We start from the raw sequence: 18986 nt of genomic DNA, 5'->3' as shown, positions 1-18986 counted from the left end.
GGACCCAGCGTGAGGAACTCCGTCCATGACAAAGGTCATGAGGAAGGAGGCTCTGCATATGCAAAGACAGGATCGAGCCTCAGGAGTCCCCCTGGAAATTCTTGAGCATCTACCCCCAAAACCAGATTCTGCCTACTTTCTGCTTTGTGCTCTCACCTACACCTCTGACTTTACGGGGGGCTGTCCCCCACCATCTCTCTCTGAAAAAAGAGTTAACTTACAGCTCCAGTTAATAAAGTTCCTGGGTGTGATAGTGTTTCAACCTACAAACTCCTTTGGAAGTCCTCTAGCCTGTCTGAATAGGTTTTTCCGGCCACATGTGATTGTTCAGAGCCTCCCAACTGTGAGAGGCATGAGATGTTCTAAACTGTCTAAATACAGATTCCTTTGAGCAGTTAAAAGATTGATTAGAAATTGTATTGGTGAAGGGTTTTTCACTTTTTGGGCCAATGTTTGCTGCTAAGTCTCCATATCCCTTACCTACTGTGTCCCTGGCAGTGTATTGATTGATATAATTGGCGTATAGAAATGTAAGTAGTAGCTTTAATGTTTGTAACCTTGGACCCTTGAATTAATTCTTTTTCTTGTTATAGCCCACCACACCTTTGCCCTGTAGGAATGCAACTTTATCTAATGCTTTTGGAGGGTGGCGCCTGACTAATCACCTTTAGAGAAAAATAAGTTTTCTGAAGAAACGGTCTTAAAATGTTAACAGGCCTCTGGGCCAGAAGATGATGAAAATCACCTAAACTTTTGTATATGTTAAGTTTGCAGGAAGAAAGCCTGGCTTACTGCATGACTCTACCTCTTCCCCCATTATCCTCTATGCATAACTTAAGGTATAAAAACTACTTTGGAAAATAAAGTGCGGGCCTTGTTCACTGAAACTTGGTCTCCCCATGTCGTTCTTTCTCTCACCTTCTGGCTGAATTATTCATCCTCTTTTCTCCACTGAATTTTCTCACTGAGCTATCCTTATTTAACCACTCTTTATATCTTTAATTAACGCTTAATAGATCTATTGTTTCCTGATCACCGAAGCCATCTCCCCTTCGAAACCCCTGACTCCACCAGGGCTGGACCCCAGTATTTAATTATTAAACTATTTTAGTTACTTTAAATTTCCTTTTTCCCACTCCTTCTCACTTGTATTTTTCAAAACTATTTGACTATTCCAGATACTGTTTGTTTTGGCAGAAGCTGGAAAAGCTAAGCAGCTTCACTCTTAAACAAAGAGACCTTGATTAGCCACAAGGAACACAGAAAGTTCCTCAAAACTACAACAATGGGGACAATTTGGGAACTGAAGGAAAAATCAACTTAAGGTAAGACACTGCTGGGAGAATGCTGGGACTGAGACTAAAAATGTGACTCTGTTCTTTTTTTTTTTAATATATTCATGAATGACAACATACTTAATATTTTCCTATATAATTGTTACACTCTTAATTTTATTCAAATAGAATGCTCTCAAATGTTACGCTCTCAATTTTATTCAAACTCGTTTTATTTTCTTCATTCATGCATATTTTTATCCTAAATAACTATTAAAATATGACATATTTAGCTTCTAAATGTCGTTCATTCTCAGTAACTAACTCAAATGTTGCTGTTTAGTCGCCAAGTCATGTCCAACTCCTTTGTGACCCCATGGACTGTACCCCACCAAGCTCCTCTGTCCATGGAATGTCACAGGCAACAGTACTGAAGGTAGTTGTCATTTCCTTTTCCAAGGAATCTTCCAGACCCAGGGATACAATCTATGTATTTTGCATTGGCAGGCAAATTCTTTACCACTGATCCACATGGAAAACAACTAACCCAAGTACAACTAGCTTAAATTTTTTGGTTGTTAAAACTCTATGTTTCGGTGGAAGCTGGCCAGCTACTAGCCAGCTTTTTTTCTCTGTTTTCTCATAAATAAATAAACAGATACAATCACCTTATCTTCTCATGAATCTGAGCTATCTTGGTTATTGTAATTCTATATTAAATGAATTAACATGGATAAATGCAACTGTCACAACTTTGTAGAGGATCTAAAAGAAATTCAACTTTTATCTAGGTGGAGAATCTGGGTCTTGGAAGGATGTCAATACAAGCTTCACTTTGACTTCAAAGTAATTATTTATTTTTACCAACCAACAGCCAGTCAAGTATAACTGGAGAAAATAATATTTTCCTGTTTTACTTATTTATTATCTACTATTATCTACTATCCAATTTCATGAGAAATAGATCTCAGCTCTGAGGAAAGGAAGGAAAAAAATGTCTTCTTCAAATTGAATTCTCTTCGAATCATTGTTTGAAAACTCTGTATGACCTTCATGTATTTACTTCAGAATCTGAAGTGCCTTTTAGCTCTTGACAAAATAAACTGCCAATTCTCTATAGTTGCTCTAAGAAAATCAAATTTTTGAAAGATACAAGAAATCTCATGATAATGAATATAACAGACAGTCCAAATAAATCACATCCTTATCTTTCTCCATATCAACTCAAGCTCCATTCTTTAAGACTTTTTTTTTTTATAAATCCCAATACAAATTTTTGCTGCCAAATTCAATGACTGCCTAGATAATTAGGTATATTAAGTTTAAACGGTTTCCTGTAGAACATGAAAAACAAATTTGGGAGAATACTAACTAGACTGAATCAAATTAATCATTTTGCATTATTTTCAGAAAAATGCATAAGAAGACACATAAGACAATTTGAATTATTCATCTTTTGTACTGTTTTAACCTTTAAAAAAAATAAAAAATGTACTCAACATGACTTCTTCTGATCTTTCAGTAGTCTGAGTTGATGAAATATATACTATTTTATCTATACATTACATATATAAATTTAGATATATACATATTTAGATAGATAAATAGATATACCTTTACCTATAGATTACATATATAAAGACAGAAATTATCACTAGGCTAGCAAAATTAAAAGTGTAAAAAGTAGAACAAATTTTATATAACAAATAAAATATCTTTTGAATAGTTTGATAATTTTAATTATATGCAGGATTTTATTTGCTGTCCAGAAAACATTGCTGTATGTTTTAGCAATCATACTGTTGTTGTTTAAAGTTAATAATCACAAAAATATTACCAGTCATTAAATATTATGCTTCTTCACAAAGTTTTACCCTGGTTTACAACTTAATTTTGCAGGCAACTTATAATCACAATATGATCTACAGAAAAGTTAAGTAAGAGAAAAGCAAATATTATATGTATCACTTATATGTGGAATCTAAAAAAATTGATACAAATAAACTTTTTTACAAAACAGAAACAGACAGAGAACAAGCTTATGGTTATCAGGAGAGAAAGGTAGAGGGGGGAGGGATACACTGGGAGTTTGGAATTTACACATAAACATTGTTATATTTAAAATTGATAACCAATAAGGACCTACTGTAAGGGAAAGTTGCTCAAGATTCTGTAATAACATAATTGGGGAAAGAATTTGACAAATAATAAATACATGTATAACTGAATCACTTTGTTATACACGTATCGCTAACACAACATTGTTAATCAACTGGGCTTCCTAGGTGGCCCAGTGGTAAAGAATCCATCCACCAGTGCAGGAAATGCAAGAGACGACGTAGTTTTGATTCCTAGATCAGGAAGATTCCATGGAGGAGTAAATGGCAACCCACTCCAGTAGTCTTGCCTGGGTAATCCCATGGACAGAGGAGCCTGGCAGGCTACAGTCCCTGGGGTCACAAAAGAGTCAGACATAACTGAGAATCACACATACACACAAATCCAATATGAAATAAAAGTTAAAAGGAAAAAAAAAAAGACATCCTCTGCCATTCAATAGGGTGGCAACCCAGTGTGCAATGCAGTTCTACAAAGGATGACCTCAAGCACACATTTGTGGGTGGAGAATAGAGACAAGAGTGACTGGGAGGCATCCCCACTGCAATGCTCTGACCACTTGGAAATGAGAAAGAGTCTCTGGAGTCAGGTTGAGGAGTTCTGACCTAACACTTCTTGCCTGCACAGTAAATTTAGCTTCTTAAGTAATAGGTTTTTTCTATTCCTCTATCTTTAAGATTAAAAATCACTTTCAAAGAATAGCCTTTATGAATAGAAATGCAAAGTGAAAGTGAAGTGAAGTCGCTCAGTCGTGTCCAACTCTTTGTGACCCCATGGACTGTAGCCTACCAGGCTTCTTCTTCCATGGGATTCTCCAGGCAAGAGTACTGGAGTGGGTTGCCATTTCCTTCTCCAGGGGATCTTCCCGACCCAGGGATTGAACCCAGATCTTCTGCATTCCAGGCAGACGCTTTAACCTCTGAGCCACCAGGGAAGCCCATAGAAATGCAAAAGCCCTCATCAAAGTTAGCACGTCAAATTCAACAATATATAAAAAGGTTTCATACACCATGATCAAATGTGGTTTATTCTAGGGATCCAAGAATAGCTCAATATTCACAAAATAATCAACGTGATACACCACATCAACAAAAAGAAAGATGAAAATCATATGATTATCTCAATAGATGCAGAAAAACCATTTGGCAAATATCAGCATTCATTCATGCCAAAAATTCTAATCAAAGTTGTTACAGAGGAAACATATCTCCATATAATAAAGGTCATTTATGACAAATCCATAGCCAACATCAACACATGAAAAGCTGAATCATTCCTCTAAAATCAGGAACAAGACAAGGATGCCCACACTTGCCACTTCTCTTTAAGATAATATTGGAAGCTAAAGTCATAGCAATCAGACAAGAAAAATATATAAAAATACCCACATTGGAAGAGAAGAAGTAAAACTATCACTCATTGCAGATGACATGATACAGCATAAATAAATATAATAATAAAAGAATAGGCTGTCAAGAAAAGCTGTGAACCTTACCTTAATAAAGATGTTCTTTATGCACTTAATCCACAGTTTAGTTTCCATAACATAATAGTACAAACCTAAATTGTAATGATGCATTTATTAACATGATTACCGAATGTTTACATTGAAGGACCTCCTAACAGAATGTAATTTTTATGAAAGCAATAATTTTGCTTCAGTTCAGTTCAGTCTCTCAGTCGTGTCTGACTCTTTGAGACTCCATGAATCGCAGCACGCCAGGCCTCCCTGTCTATCACCAACTCCCGGAGTTCACTCAAAGTCACGCCCATCGAGTTGGTGATGCCATCCAGCCGTCTCATCCTCTGTCGTCCCCTTCTCCTCCTGCCCCCAGTCCCTCCCAGCATCAGAGTTTATTCCAATGAGTCAACTCTTCACATGAGGTGGCCAAACTACTGGAGTTTCAGCTTTAGCATCAGTCCTTCCAAAGAACACCCAGGACTGATCTCCTTTAGAATGGACTGGTTGTATCTCCTTACAGTCCAAAGGACTCTCAAGAGTCTTCTCCAACACCACAGTTCAAAAGCATCTATTCTTCGACACTCAGCTTTCTTCACAGTCCAACTCTCACATCCATAAATGACTACTGGAAAAACCATAGCCTTGACTAGATGGACCTTTGTTGGCTTTTTAATATGCTATCTAGGTTGGTCATAACTTTCCTAATATATCTCAATATACATGACACATTGTGACAGTTAATAAATATGTAATATATTTTTAGAGTACATACCAGGTTTTTAGATTACAAATAATCATTTTAATTATTTGTTCAGTAAAAGGAAAATAATCCATTGATTTCATTTAATTTCTTACATAACATTGCAAATCCAATCTAGAGTTTTGATTAGACTTTTGTCTGTGTTTAAAGAAAATAAAACAGATATCCATCAGAAAATTTTCAGTAAGTTTAAAGCATTCTTGCTTCTGAACATTTATTGTAGAATATGTTCATAAAACTTCTACTAGAAAACACTGATTCTTTAGAAAGATTAAAATATATAAATAAATATATGAAAATATACTTAGAAATATTCAACATATGGCTTTTCTGACATTAGAGTTGTCATCTAGAGCTAACCTTCTATCCTCCAAACTGTAGAATCTGCTAGTTTTATCCCAAAATCTGTTTCCCTTTTTTCCATAGTACCACATTTATTTGGTACATAAGCTATTCAAAATACACAGTATATGCTTCTTTTTGTTGTAACCTGTGTGTATAATCTGGCAAGAGATGTAAGTGAAATTAATGTGTGCAATTTCCTGGTTGTTTCCTTAGTAGGTAGGATTCTGCCTTTTAACTTCTCTTTTTTGCCTTCCTGTTGGTGCTATAAAAACCAGGTGGTCAGCCATCTTGTACTAGGTAAGTAAGAGACATTCCATAGAGACGGTGAAGTCATATACAGAGGGAGCTGGATACCAGATGACTTCATGAAGCTGCTCACACTTTTATGTGTCAGAGAATTTATTTTCCTTTAAAAAATTTTTCTCATATTTGGTCTCTATCACACTCAGTTGATGTCATATCTAAATTTATCCATCCCCAATTGCAATGTTTAGATTTTAACAATAAAGATATACTGATTTGGTGCTAAGTTATATGTAATGAAGTAGGACAATATATTTTTAAAATACAGGTATATATTTTATTACATATTTCCCTCAAAGTAATTAAGATGATCCTAAGCTTGGCTTTACTAATATCTCTGTATAATTGATCACTAGAGTACTAAAGTTGGTCTTTTGCAAATATGAACATTTCAAAAAATTTAATGTGCTCTATTAAGTATCTTGGGATTTCCTAATTCATCAACTCAATTTAGCAGGTCAGTAAAAATTTCAACTCTAGCCAATAAATTTCATTCGATCTTAATGCTACTGAGTAAGTTTAGAAAATGTACTATGAAAATACCTCTTCTATTAAAGGATGAACATCTTGAATGTGCTGCAGCAGACAGAGGCATCCGATCTGTGTGCACTTAGTTTCACCTTCACTGAAAACATGGTTAAATATATGACTTAATATCTAGTGTCTCGTTTTTTTTTTTTTTTTTTTCTTTTCACAAAACAAAACAATGCAAGGATTTCTTGGTATAACTTCCTGAGAGGAAGAGGACATTCTCCTAGGCATTTTGAAAGGTATAAAATAAAATAGTATTTTTATTTTTATAGTGGTGAAATCATTCTTAAAATTTATAAATATGGAAATAAAGATTTATTCTAGATGTTGAATTGCAAAATAATGTATAACAAGTAAGAGAAGAAGTATTCAAAGATAATTTTAAAAGAATACCATTTCTAGCCAAGAAAAATATTACACTAAACATGTTATATTAAAAATAAATGTATCAAAAAGAAATTAACAGACTTTACATAGAATAGAGTCACCATTGGAATAAGAGATTTAAGGATAGCAAAGCATCAAAAAATTATTGTTGGTGGATCAACAAAACTATTAACTAATGTAGGATTGCTGTGATCTTCAAAGCATATATATCATGATAAATCCAAGACTTCTGTGATCATAAGTTGCTAGAGACAATTTCAAGTGAATCAATTTTTAGCATTTAATTTTTTCTATATTTTTTTCTAAAAGAAATTTGAGTATTGCTTTTTTAATTTTTATTTCCCAACATCTCTTTCTAAATCATCCTTTTTCTTTGAAAACCAAACCAAAACAAAAACAAACAAAAAGCACAATATACTCATACCAAAGTTAACATAATGCATTTCTGGAGATTTCTATGACACACAAAACACCAATTTGCTTCTCAATAAGATGTCTATTACAATAAAGAAATAAATATTTAGGGGATAGTAATTGATTACATAAAAATGAGAAAATCACATAAGACTCTATATATTAGTTAGTGGATAGCTATATTATAATCAGAGTTCAGAAGTAATGTGCTTGTTATTCAGGGTCATATTAAAATTTGTATTAGAGTTGAAAAATGAAGTGTTATTTTCTGACAGAAAATAAGTCTGATTCAAACATAATCTCTTTGACTATGGAGGCTGACCTTGTCAATTAGTTCTTATGATGGGCATTTTCTGAATATTGAACAAAATAAATATGCTGCTCAGTCATGTCTGACTCTTTGCAACCCCATGGACTATTCAGTCCCCCCAGGCCAGAATACTGGAGTGGGCAGCCTCTCCCTTCTCCAGGGGATCTTCCCAATCCAGGGATTAAACACATGTGTCCTGCATTGCAGGCTAATTCTTTACCAACTGAGCTATCAGGGAAGCCCCATTCTAAAAATTTTAATTAAAATTTATTTAATGCTTATAATATACAGTACTCCAGAAATTACATCTTTGCAATTTTCTATTGTAAAAAATTTTAGTCATCAACTTAGAGATGTGTTAGGGATTTTATTGTTATTCACAATTCTACTGTGGAGTATAAAAGTAAAAATTCATGAAGGCTATCAAATGAAAACACTAAAGTTACGTGAAAAGACCTAACCTAGAAGCTGGAAATTGTGCTTTATTGTGCTCAGTTGCTCAGTTACATCCAACTCTGCGACCCCATGAACTATATATAGCCTGCCAGGCTCCTCTGTCCATGGAATGTTCTGTAGAATACTGGAATGAGTTGCCATTTCCTACTCCAGGGGCTCTCCCAACCCAGGGATTGAACACGCATCTCTTGTGTCACCTGCACTGGCAGGTAGATTCTTTACCACTGCACTACCTGGGAATCCCCTATAGCCTTACTGTGGGCTATAGCCTGGGAAGTCAGTCTTTTTTTCAGTTCTGCAGGACTAGTCTCAAGAGATAAGGGAGGAGCCAGGAAATGAAGAAGTCTTAGAAAAAAAAAAACAAACAAAAAACGGTAGGTAGCTGAACATCAAAATACTGCTGCTAGTCACAAAACAAAACAAAAACAAAGCTTCAGTCATCTCAAGTTAATGATTTGAGTGCTTTCCTATTTATGGGACGAAGTAAGCATCTGAGCTTATTGAAAGTATTACCTTGATATGTACCTGAACTATACAGGGCCATTATTCTGCATTTCTCCGTTCTTAATTCCATCAGGGTGCACCTGAAGAAGCAACTGCGATGGCTGATGGCAGATGGTCACAACGCACTGACATGGCAGGTAACCTTCTTTGCCCTTTTACCATTTTGATGTTCCTGTGATGAATTAATAGTAGTACCTGTTTGTCATGCGTTATGATTTACTCTAACAGAACTCAGCAGCTTGAATGTAAGCAGGGAAGAAACAGAAGAATGTGTACACTCATGTTTGTACTTTTATCACAGAGGACAATGAAGTAAGGAGCAAGTGAGATCAACATATTGTAACTAAAATAATTAACCACTCCTCATACATAATCTAGGAAGATGGATAAGATGAAATTTTGGGCTCAGGGGATGTATTTCTGATGTTATTACCTAATGTTCACAGTAAGGAGAGAGGAAAATGATTAAAGAGCCAATTTTAACTTTTAAAGGAAGATCCCCTGGAGTAGAAAATGGCAACCCACTCCAGTATTCCTGCCTGGAAAATTCCATGGACAGTGTAGACTGGAAGGCTACAGTATATGGCATCAAGGGGTTGGACACAATTGAGCAACCGAGCACACATTTGTATTGAGGTTCTCTGGGAAGAGATGGAGTTGCTAAAAACATAGCTAATTTATACAGTGGTGTGACAATTTAATATCATTTGGTAATTAATTGCTTGCAATTGTCATTAAGGCACTGGAATCCTCTTAATTGTCTTTTAGTTACAGGCCTGGGAAAAGTTTAATCAGTGCATGGTTTTTCAACAGTATAGGAGTTTAACATCATAGGATAAATCTTGTCATAGGAAAACCATCTTATTAGGACAAAATTATAGCTTTCTTTGAAAATCGTATGCCTTATGGGTGATAAAACATAAGCTGATAGATGTAATGTCTTAGATTTCACCTCATTATTAGAATATAACAAAGGTCATCCACCTGCTGTATAAGAGTAGAAACATATGGAAATTTAAGGTACTGGTGGTCCCATTTGGAAACTTGTGAATTTAAGAGAGAACCTCAAGAGACCATCTGAACCATATAGATTGATGATTTCTTTAGGAAGAAGCAAATGGATATAGCTATTGTGATCCAAAAGAACACTGGAGAAAGCAGACCTGCAATTGTAAAATATATGGTTCTATTTTTTAGTATATTGTAAGGAAGACAGACAGATACTAAAATAGCTCCCTTAAGAGGCTTCTTATAAGGAATTCTTACAATCCAATAATACAAAATATATACAACCTCTTTAAAAAATGGCAAATGACTTGAATAGTTTGGCAAATAAGTCATATACACAGGACAAAGACACACAAAAAAAGATGTTCATGATTATTACATTAATAGAATGCAGATTTGCAATAATGAAATGACATTTCACATATATTTAGTGGATATGAGCATGCTCACATGCAATAAAAAAGACAGACAATACAAGTGCTACTGAGAGTGTGCAAAAACAGGAATGCTCCTGCACTATTGTTGAAGATACAAAATGCTTCAACTTATTTGGAAAATAGTTTTTTAGTTTCTCAAAATGGCAAAGATAGTGTTACCACATGACTTAAAAAATTCACTCTTTTAAGCATAAATGAAAGAGATATTAAAGCATATGTTGATGGCACCCTAATCCAGTACTCTTGCTTGGAAAATCCCATGGACGGAGGAGCCCTGTAGGCAGCAGTCCGTGGGGTCGCTCAGAGTCGGACAGGACTGAGAGACTTCACCTTCACTTTTCACCTTCATGCATTGCAGAAGGAAATGGCAACCCACTCCAGTATTCTTGCCTGGAGAATCCTAGGGACAGGGGAGCCTGGTGGGCTGCCGTCTATGGGGTCGCACAGAGTCGGATACGACTGAAGTGACTTAGCAGCAGCAGCAGCATTCATTGTATTAATATACTAAAAGTGAAAGCAACACCAAACCATTGAATGAATAAACACACCATGGTTACCCATACAATGAAATATTACTCAGCAAGAAGAAATGAATTTCTGACACATGCTTCAACATAAATGAATCTTGAAAACATGCAATGTGAGTGCAAATAGTAAGAAAAGATTACACACTACCTGATTCAATTTTAATGAAATGTCCAACACATTCAACTCTATTGAGATAGAAAGGAGATTATTGTTTGCCTAAGGGCTGGGAAAGTCAGTGGTAGGGTGGAGCTAGGGGGAAGAAAAACAGGAGCTACAGTATATAAAGTTTTTGGAAGGCTGATGAAAATATTCTAGGCTTATTTTCTGATAATGGTTTCATAACTTTGTGAATTTAATTTAAAAAATGTAACTTTCATTTAAAATAATGTAGACTATTCTCTGAAAAAATTAAACATTTATATTTAATATTTGAAATGTCATTGCTCCTTTTCAATTCTAAGATACTCTTCAGGAAATAAAGTTTGTCTCTATCAAGTTTCTCCAATTGGCCGCTATAATTATAAATTGTCAATAGTGAGATTATGCTATTTAAATAAGAGGTATCCACAGCGGGTTAAAGTATAAATGCATTTATAAATTAACCATTGGTTCTGGAAAGGGTTAAGACTAAAATTTAGACTGAAATAGATACATTTAGGTTGTTTTGAAACTCTTCTTGGTATTTTCAACTTCTTGCCCAAATAATTTTCACTGTGTGTCAGAAAGAGAACATCCCTAAATAGAGATCTCTCTTAGATTTAAATATTTACAGACAAAACAAAACATGACTACGGACAGTCTATAAATTTTTGTTAAGTGACCTGAGGTAGCTTAACTGAGGAATGCTGGTATAAGATTTTTCATTCATTAAATTTGGCTTGAAGAGTGGGCTTATTGGAGTTTGTCTGTCTTTCTTCTTACATACTTTCCTCTTATAACAAATAATAAAAAGGACAAAGACAGAGAGAAACAATAAGAGTGTCCTGACCCAAAGGGATTTTCACATCTGATCTGATAAAGGAATTGTAAAAGTTTTTTTGTTTGCTTTTTTTGTTTAACTTAATTCCTTTTCATGTAGATATGTTTGTTATTTTGACCCAAGATTACAAAATTCATTTAGTGTTTGAGATTTACTATAAAAAAATGAAACCTGGACGCAACAAAATTAATTAACTGTCATCACAGTGTTTCAAGAGGCACTCAAGCCAGAAAGCCAAGAGAAGTACGGTTTCTGTGTTAAAGTTCTTGGGCTTTAACAAGGATAAAGAGCTTGATTAGGTCTCTGTGGGCCTCCCAGATTGTTAAGTCATGGCTTTCAAAAAATACTTACACAAAAAAAAAAAACAAAAAAAAACAAAAAAAAAAAAAAAAAAAAAAAAATACTTACACAACTTGACAAGGTTTGAACAATCTTGGAGTTAATCATGTGATACTATAGATAGAAAAGTTGAACATCTTGATGCTTATTAAATGAGGCTTGGGGAAGTTTCTAAAATGAGCAATAAAGTCAGAAATTTTTATCTACCTGGACAAGAATTTCCAGAATAGTAGAGTCACAAATCATGTTGATGAAGATAGCAGAATGACATTTATAAGGATAGCTAGAGAATAAATCCGGAGAAGGCAATGGCACCCCACTCCAGTACTCTTGCCTGGAAAATCTCATGGACGGAGGAGCCTGGTGGGCCGCAGTTCATGGGGTCACTAAGAGTCGGACACGACTGAGCGACTTCACTTTCACTTTTCACTTTCATGCATTGGAGAAGGAAATGGCAACCCATTCCAGTGTTCTTGCCTGGAGAATCCCAGGGATGTGGAAGCCTGGTGGGCTGCCGTCTATGGGGTTGCACAGAGTTGGACACGACTGAAGCAACTTAGCAGCAGCAGCAGCAGCAGAGAATAAATCATGTTATCGTTAGAGGTAGGCTGAGCAAAGTACCTAGTTTCAATTTATATATAAAGAGAGAGAAGATTTGGGAAAACTTAAAGAAACACAGACTATAATAAATATACAGATATTTTTGAGAAGCATGATCAAGTAAGGTAGAAAATAAATCTATTGAGTAAATTCTATCAAAACTTTCCACTAAATTAAGACCAGAGGCTTTTTTGTTAACTTTGAAAACTGACTGCATTTAGCATATACACAGTATACACATATTATAAACACATTGGATAAACAAAGCTCAGCTTACTTCATAGGAATATGAGATGTACCTGGTGACAGAGTAGACTGAAGAAGCAGTAAAATTCTCCACATAAGTCATCATGAGGTGAGTTCCATAAAAACGTATTGATTGGATGACATAAAAACTTGAAGACAAACTACAAATGCCCATTTTAGAAAGTGTCTTAGAATGCTTTATGGATACTTCCCAGGTTTTCTGTTTAAGAACAATAAATTCTTCACCTTAGGCACTGAAGCCAAAGTTGCATTACTATTTATAAATTCTTCAAAATCAAATTGTAATTTATAGGTAAACTATTTTGCTGTAAAAACATTTTATAATAAACAGAAGCCTAAATTAAATAGAATTTGGAGACCAGAGGGGCAGGTCTCAAGCCTTCTGACAATAGCCAATCCCAAGAGAAAGAAAGTCTCCTTTTTTCTGGCGAGAACTCAGCCAATGAAAAGTTATGGACTCTCTGTTTATATGGCCCTCCCAAATTCCTTTTCCTCTCTGTAAAAACATTCTCCTTCCCTTGACCCACAGGGAACTTGCATTTGACTCAAAGTGGTTGTAGACCCCAAATTTCAATAATCTGCTGATCCTGAATAAATCTGTCTTTGCTGGACAAATATTGGCAGTATATTTGTTTCAGGTCAATAGCACTATCCTTGACCTGAATGTATGACAAAGCTAAATGGCACTATAATTGGTATGTAAAAATCCCATCTAACCCATTCTGAAAGAATTCCCAAATTTTTACTTTGGAAATCCACAACCAATAAAACTCTAAAACCTCTCTCATTTTTTGATTATTGTCTTTTCCCTTCACTTATCCTTTCACACATCTATGGAACTAATTTGATTCACATTGCCAATGGATTAAGCTGAGATAATGCCATCAAAAACACGGAAAACAGTGAGGCAGAGATACTGAATAAACAAAGCATTCAGAGCACAGCTGCAAATATGTGACAGCTATCTCAACAGAGCAGTGACACAGTGAGAGGTCAAGATCTGTCTTGCATGCGGAAGTCAGGAAAACAACAACAAAAAGGAAAACTAGTTTCATAGAAATGGTGAGAGTTGTATAACAGTAAGTACAGGGAATAGGCATTTGAAGCTAATAATTTGTCATAGTCACATTAAAATCTCAGAGATAAGCACTGTACAATAAAAGTTACTCTGAAACATACAGGGAGCTTGTATATGAAACAAAAGAAATATTTAAATTATCTCTGTTCTTGAGCAAAGTTGTTCCATTATCTCTAATACAGCAAACTCTAAAATGTATTTTCTGCTTCATTGCAATTCACTGCAAATGGCCCAGATCAACATTCTGAAATTTTAAGTAGTTTCCTTAGCCTTCTAATAGGATTTAGTTGTATGACTTCAGTGTCCAAATTTCTGCCTCAGTGAACAATAGCTCAGAGTTAAAGTATTAAATAGACTAAGTATTAAACATGTAGTTTCTCCAAGGACATGTATTACAATACAAAGTGCTTTCTGGAAGAAAAAAATGAAGAAGAGAGAGTGCCTGCTGGGTCATCAGTTTCAGTATTTTGACCTCTCCAGAGCAAAGTGTTTGTTTAAATAGGTTAGCTCATTGTTTGTCTTATAAATATAATACTCTGACAGATTGATCTTCTGATGTTCATGGAGTAATATGTAAAGATAGATTCCTTTCTTCCTCCAGGTATTCAATATATACTGTGAGTATATTCAGCTTTAAAATGCTGTCAGGCATACATACCTTGGAAAGGACAGAAAATTAAGCTATAGTCTCAAAATACAGGTTTGCTGAATTCGCTGGAGATATACATAGCATCTGGCCATGGAGAAGCCATAGATTTTGGCATCAGGGTGACTGCTCAAACATTTATAAAAATATTTAAACTTTTTGAATCTCGATGATCTTAGCTGTCAGGTGTAAGAATCTATACTCTCTTTTTTTGTGAAATTTAATTCTAGATAATAAGTAGAATTGAATAAAGAGATTGGGACAGGTTGGAAGACCACTAAGATCAATCCTCATCATTAATCTTACTCTTATAGGTCAGAGAATGAGGAAATAATATTAAAGTAAACCTCAATAAAAAAAATTCTATTAATAATATCTGAACAAAAATTTCCCCCCAAAATAATCCAAATGAGATATAATCATTCTAAAAAAAAATTACAATGTGGTCCAAAAGCAAATGCTAAAAGAAAATAAAAATTGTATAATAATCTATTAAATGGAGAAAATAGATACAGGGAAAAAAAAAGAGTCCTAACAGATTTAAAGTAATGTTTGAAAAGATACAAGCAATCACTTCTTGGAGGAGGGCATGAAAACCCACTCCAGTATTCTTGCATGGAGAACCCCATGGACAGAGGAGCCTGGTGGACTACAGTCCATAGGATCACAAAGAGTTGGGAATGATTGAAGCAACTTAGCATGCATGCAAACAATCACTTCTTATTAAATCTAGAAATATTGTCTTTTAACTTAGCAGCTATGACCATTTTCCATTGTAAAATCTGAGTATTATAAGTTAAAATGTAAATTTTAAAAATTTAAAAAATTAAATTGACAACTGCTTGACAATTCCTTTGCCATAAAACCCCCATAGATGTAATTGGGGTAGCCAGACAAAAAATTGGTTTTATGGCAAAACGGCCCCCTAGAGTGGGTCCATCTTCCCTCTCAAACTAAAAAAGTAGTAGCTTCTTATCCAGGATTGATAGCTACTTTGATATTAAAGAAAAAAAGCGGAGCATTGAATTATTTGGTAAAGAGCCATCAGAAATTGTAATTCCATATAATAAGAAACAACTTGATGCTCTCCTAATGTTTGATGAAAATTGACAGATTGCTATAGAAAACTGTTGTGGTCAAATTTTTGCATCATTTACCCTCCAATGTTTTGTTAAATTTTATATCTAGACACCCAGTTATTTTCCCTGTTAGATACAAACAGTTCCATATTTCAGATGCCAAAAATTTTGTATAAAATTTCGAATAAAACATAACACGGGCATCCCTTATTATCCCCAGGGACAAGCTATAGTAGATAGAGCACACCAAACATTAAAAATATAAATTCAAAAAATTAAAGGAAGGGGAATTTAAGTATAGTTCCCCCCATCAGATCTTACAACATGCTCTCTTTGTAATAAATAACCTAAATGCTGATTCATCTGAAACAAGATACAAAGCCCTTGGTAAAATGGAAGGACCTCCTCTCCGGACAATGGAAGGGTCCTGACCCATTATTAACTAGCGGTGGAGGATGTGCTTGTATTTTTCCACAGGATGCAGATTCTCCAATTTAGATCCCGGACAGGCTGATTCACCATGTTGCAGTCCCCCAGACAGCAGGTTCCCCCATTGCTTCGATCACAAAAGAGGAGGGACACTCCTCTGCCCCGTCACTGAAGCACAGAACAGCAGTGCGTGGGGAGCCGCCGGCTGGACCAGCCTGGCTGCCGGGGCCCAGCGCACAGCGCTCGCAGCAGGTAGTCCCACCAGCGTCTGTCTGAGCTCGCTTGGCCACCGCTGAGCCCGAGGCTGGTTCAGCGAGGGAGCGGGGACGGCCCGCCGGCAGGGGAGGCAAGATAAACATCTGAGATCCCAGAAAGACTGACGAGGCTGCTGCGGCGCGAACTCCAACCAGAAAATAATTCTACTTATTCTGTTTTGGCTTGTCTACCCTCTCCTTATGTTTTTCTCTTTACCAACGATTCTGGAAAAGTTAATGTACATATGACTTTCACTGGTGGACCCAATGTAGTGACTTGTGAGCAATGCATATGCTCTCATCTTGTTTGCACCCTCAATATAATGTTTGCTCCTCTGTAGAGTTACAACGTCCACCTTATCTTATGATGTAACCACTTATTGATATAATTATGGTCTTGCTGTGTTACAACAACTGCAGGATTTAATGCAACAATGGCAATTTGTGGGCTTACTTATTTTAGGAATATCAGCTTTAATAGCAGCAATTACTTCTGTTACTGCGGCAGCGATATCATTGACTCAACAAGTGCATACTGCCCCATATGTTGATACCATGTCTAAAAATGTTTCTCTAACTCTAGCAATACAGGAAGTTATAGATAGAAAATTGGAGACGAGAGTAGACGCCTTGAAAGAAGCAATAATACATATTGGGACTGCGTTACAGGCTTTAAAAGTGAAAATGGCTCTGTCATGCCACACTGATTACCGGTGGATATGCATGACATCTTTGAAGGTAAATGAGACAGATTATGAATGGGAAAATAATCAAAAATCATATTTCAGGTGTTTGTAACAGCTCTGACATTGGCCTGGACTTTGGGAGACTTCATAATCAAATAGAGACCTTGGAACACTCTCGACTGGATTTTACCACCACTGGAGCAGCTAATGACTTTTTTCACACCTTCTCTAACTTTATTTCTGCAAAAAACATTCTGTCTAATTTTCTCCTAATCATTCTTCCTTGTATTGTCAGGATTCTTCAACAGAACATTCAGAAGCTTGCGACTGAGATGCATCTGGCTGTTTTAAGAAATAAAAAAGGGGGAGATGCCGGGAGCCAGTGCGAGGAACTCTGCCCATGGCAAAGGTCACGAGGAAGAAGGCTTGGCATATGCAAAGGCAGGATCAAGCCTCAGGAGTCCCCCTGGAAATTCTTGAGCATCTACCCCCAAAACCAGAGTCTGCCTACTTTACTGCTTTGTGCTCTCACCTACACCTCTGACTTTACAGGGGACTGTCCCCCACCATCTCTCTCTGAAAAAGAGTTAAATCACAGCTCCAGTTAATAAAGTTCCTGGGCGTGACAAGGGTGTTTTAGTTCACAACCGTGAGAGGCATGAGATGTTCTAAACTGTCTGAATACAGACTCCTTTGAGCAGTTAAAAGATTGATTAGAAATTGTATTGGTAAAGGGTTTTTCACTTGTTAGGCCAATGTTTGCTGCTAAGTTTCCATATCCCTTACCTGCTGTGTCCCTGGCAGTGTATTGATTAATATAATTGGTGTAAGTAGTAGCTTTAATGTTTGTAACCTTGGACCTTGAGTTAATTCTTTTTCTTGTTATAGCCCACCACACCTTTGCCCTGTAGGAATGCAACTTTATCTAATGCTTTTGGAGGGTGGCGCCTGACTAATCACCTTTAGAGAAAATAAGTTTTCTGAAGAAAGGGTCTTAAAATGTTAACAGGCCTCCAGGCCAGAAGATGATGAAAATCACCTAAACTTTTGCATATGATAAGTTTGCAGGAAGAAAGCCTGGCTTACTGCAGGACTCTACCCCTTCCCCCATTACCCTCTATGCATAACTTAAGGTATAAAAACTACTTTGGAAAATAAAGTGTGAGTCTTGTTCACCGAAACTTGGTCTCCCCATGTCATTCTTTCTCTCACCTTCTGGCTAAATTATTCAGCCTCTTTTCTCCACTGCATTTCCTCACTGAGCTATCCTTATTTAACCACTCTTTATATCCTTAAATAACATTTAATTAAGCAGTTGTTTCCTGATCCTTGCCAACACCGTCCCCGCTTCGAATTCCCTGGATCCACCGGGGCTGGACCCCGGCAATCATGTCCATGCATTTTTAAAACTTATCCATCCTTTAGTGTTGCTTCTTCCAAGATGGCCTTTCAGATACACTCGAATTTACATTGGGCTTTATCTATATTTTGTTTAGAGCATTTTGTTCTACTTCATCCACTTCAACCATGTGCACAATATTCTCCTGTACTGATCTGTAAACTCTTGGAGGAAGGGAACAAATTAAACCAGATTAATCTCAATTCCTCCAAGTTGCCTTGAATGATGACTCACATACAGCTTCACATACTGCAGGAAATAGAACTCTTCATGATCACTCTTGGCTTTTTCTACAGCTTGTGTTAACTTTCCAGATTCAGTCCTCGCTAGAACTCACTCCTGTGAGTTCCTCATGGGTATTTTTATTTCTTTCTTCTGCATTTGCATCTTGGT

General features: G+C 36.0%; 1 long non-coding RNA gene across 1 annotated transcript; it reads left to right on the top strand.

The window, feature by feature from the left end:
• The first annotated feature begins 933 nt into the window (after positions 1-933).
• LOC129624156 (uncharacterized) lies at positions 934-18359 on the top strand. The gene is made up of 3 exons (XR_008700786.1): positions 934-1325; positions 8938-9001; positions 17490-18359. It is a non-coding gene; the product is annotated as an uncharacterized LOC129624156 (long non-coding RNA).
• Positions 18360-18986: the final 627 nt, after the last annotated feature.

Source organism: Bubalus kerabau, chromosome 12 (assembly GCF_029407905.1).
Source record: "Bubalus kerabau isolate K-KA32 ecotype Philippines breed swamp buffalo chromosome 12, PCC_UOA_SB_1v2, whole genome shotgun sequence".
NCBI lineage: Eukaryota > Metazoa > Chordata > Mammalia > Artiodactyla > Bovidae > Bubalus > Bubalus kerabau.
Note: the sequence above shows the minus strand (reverse complement) of the source record. Positions and strands in the feature narration are given on the sequence as shown.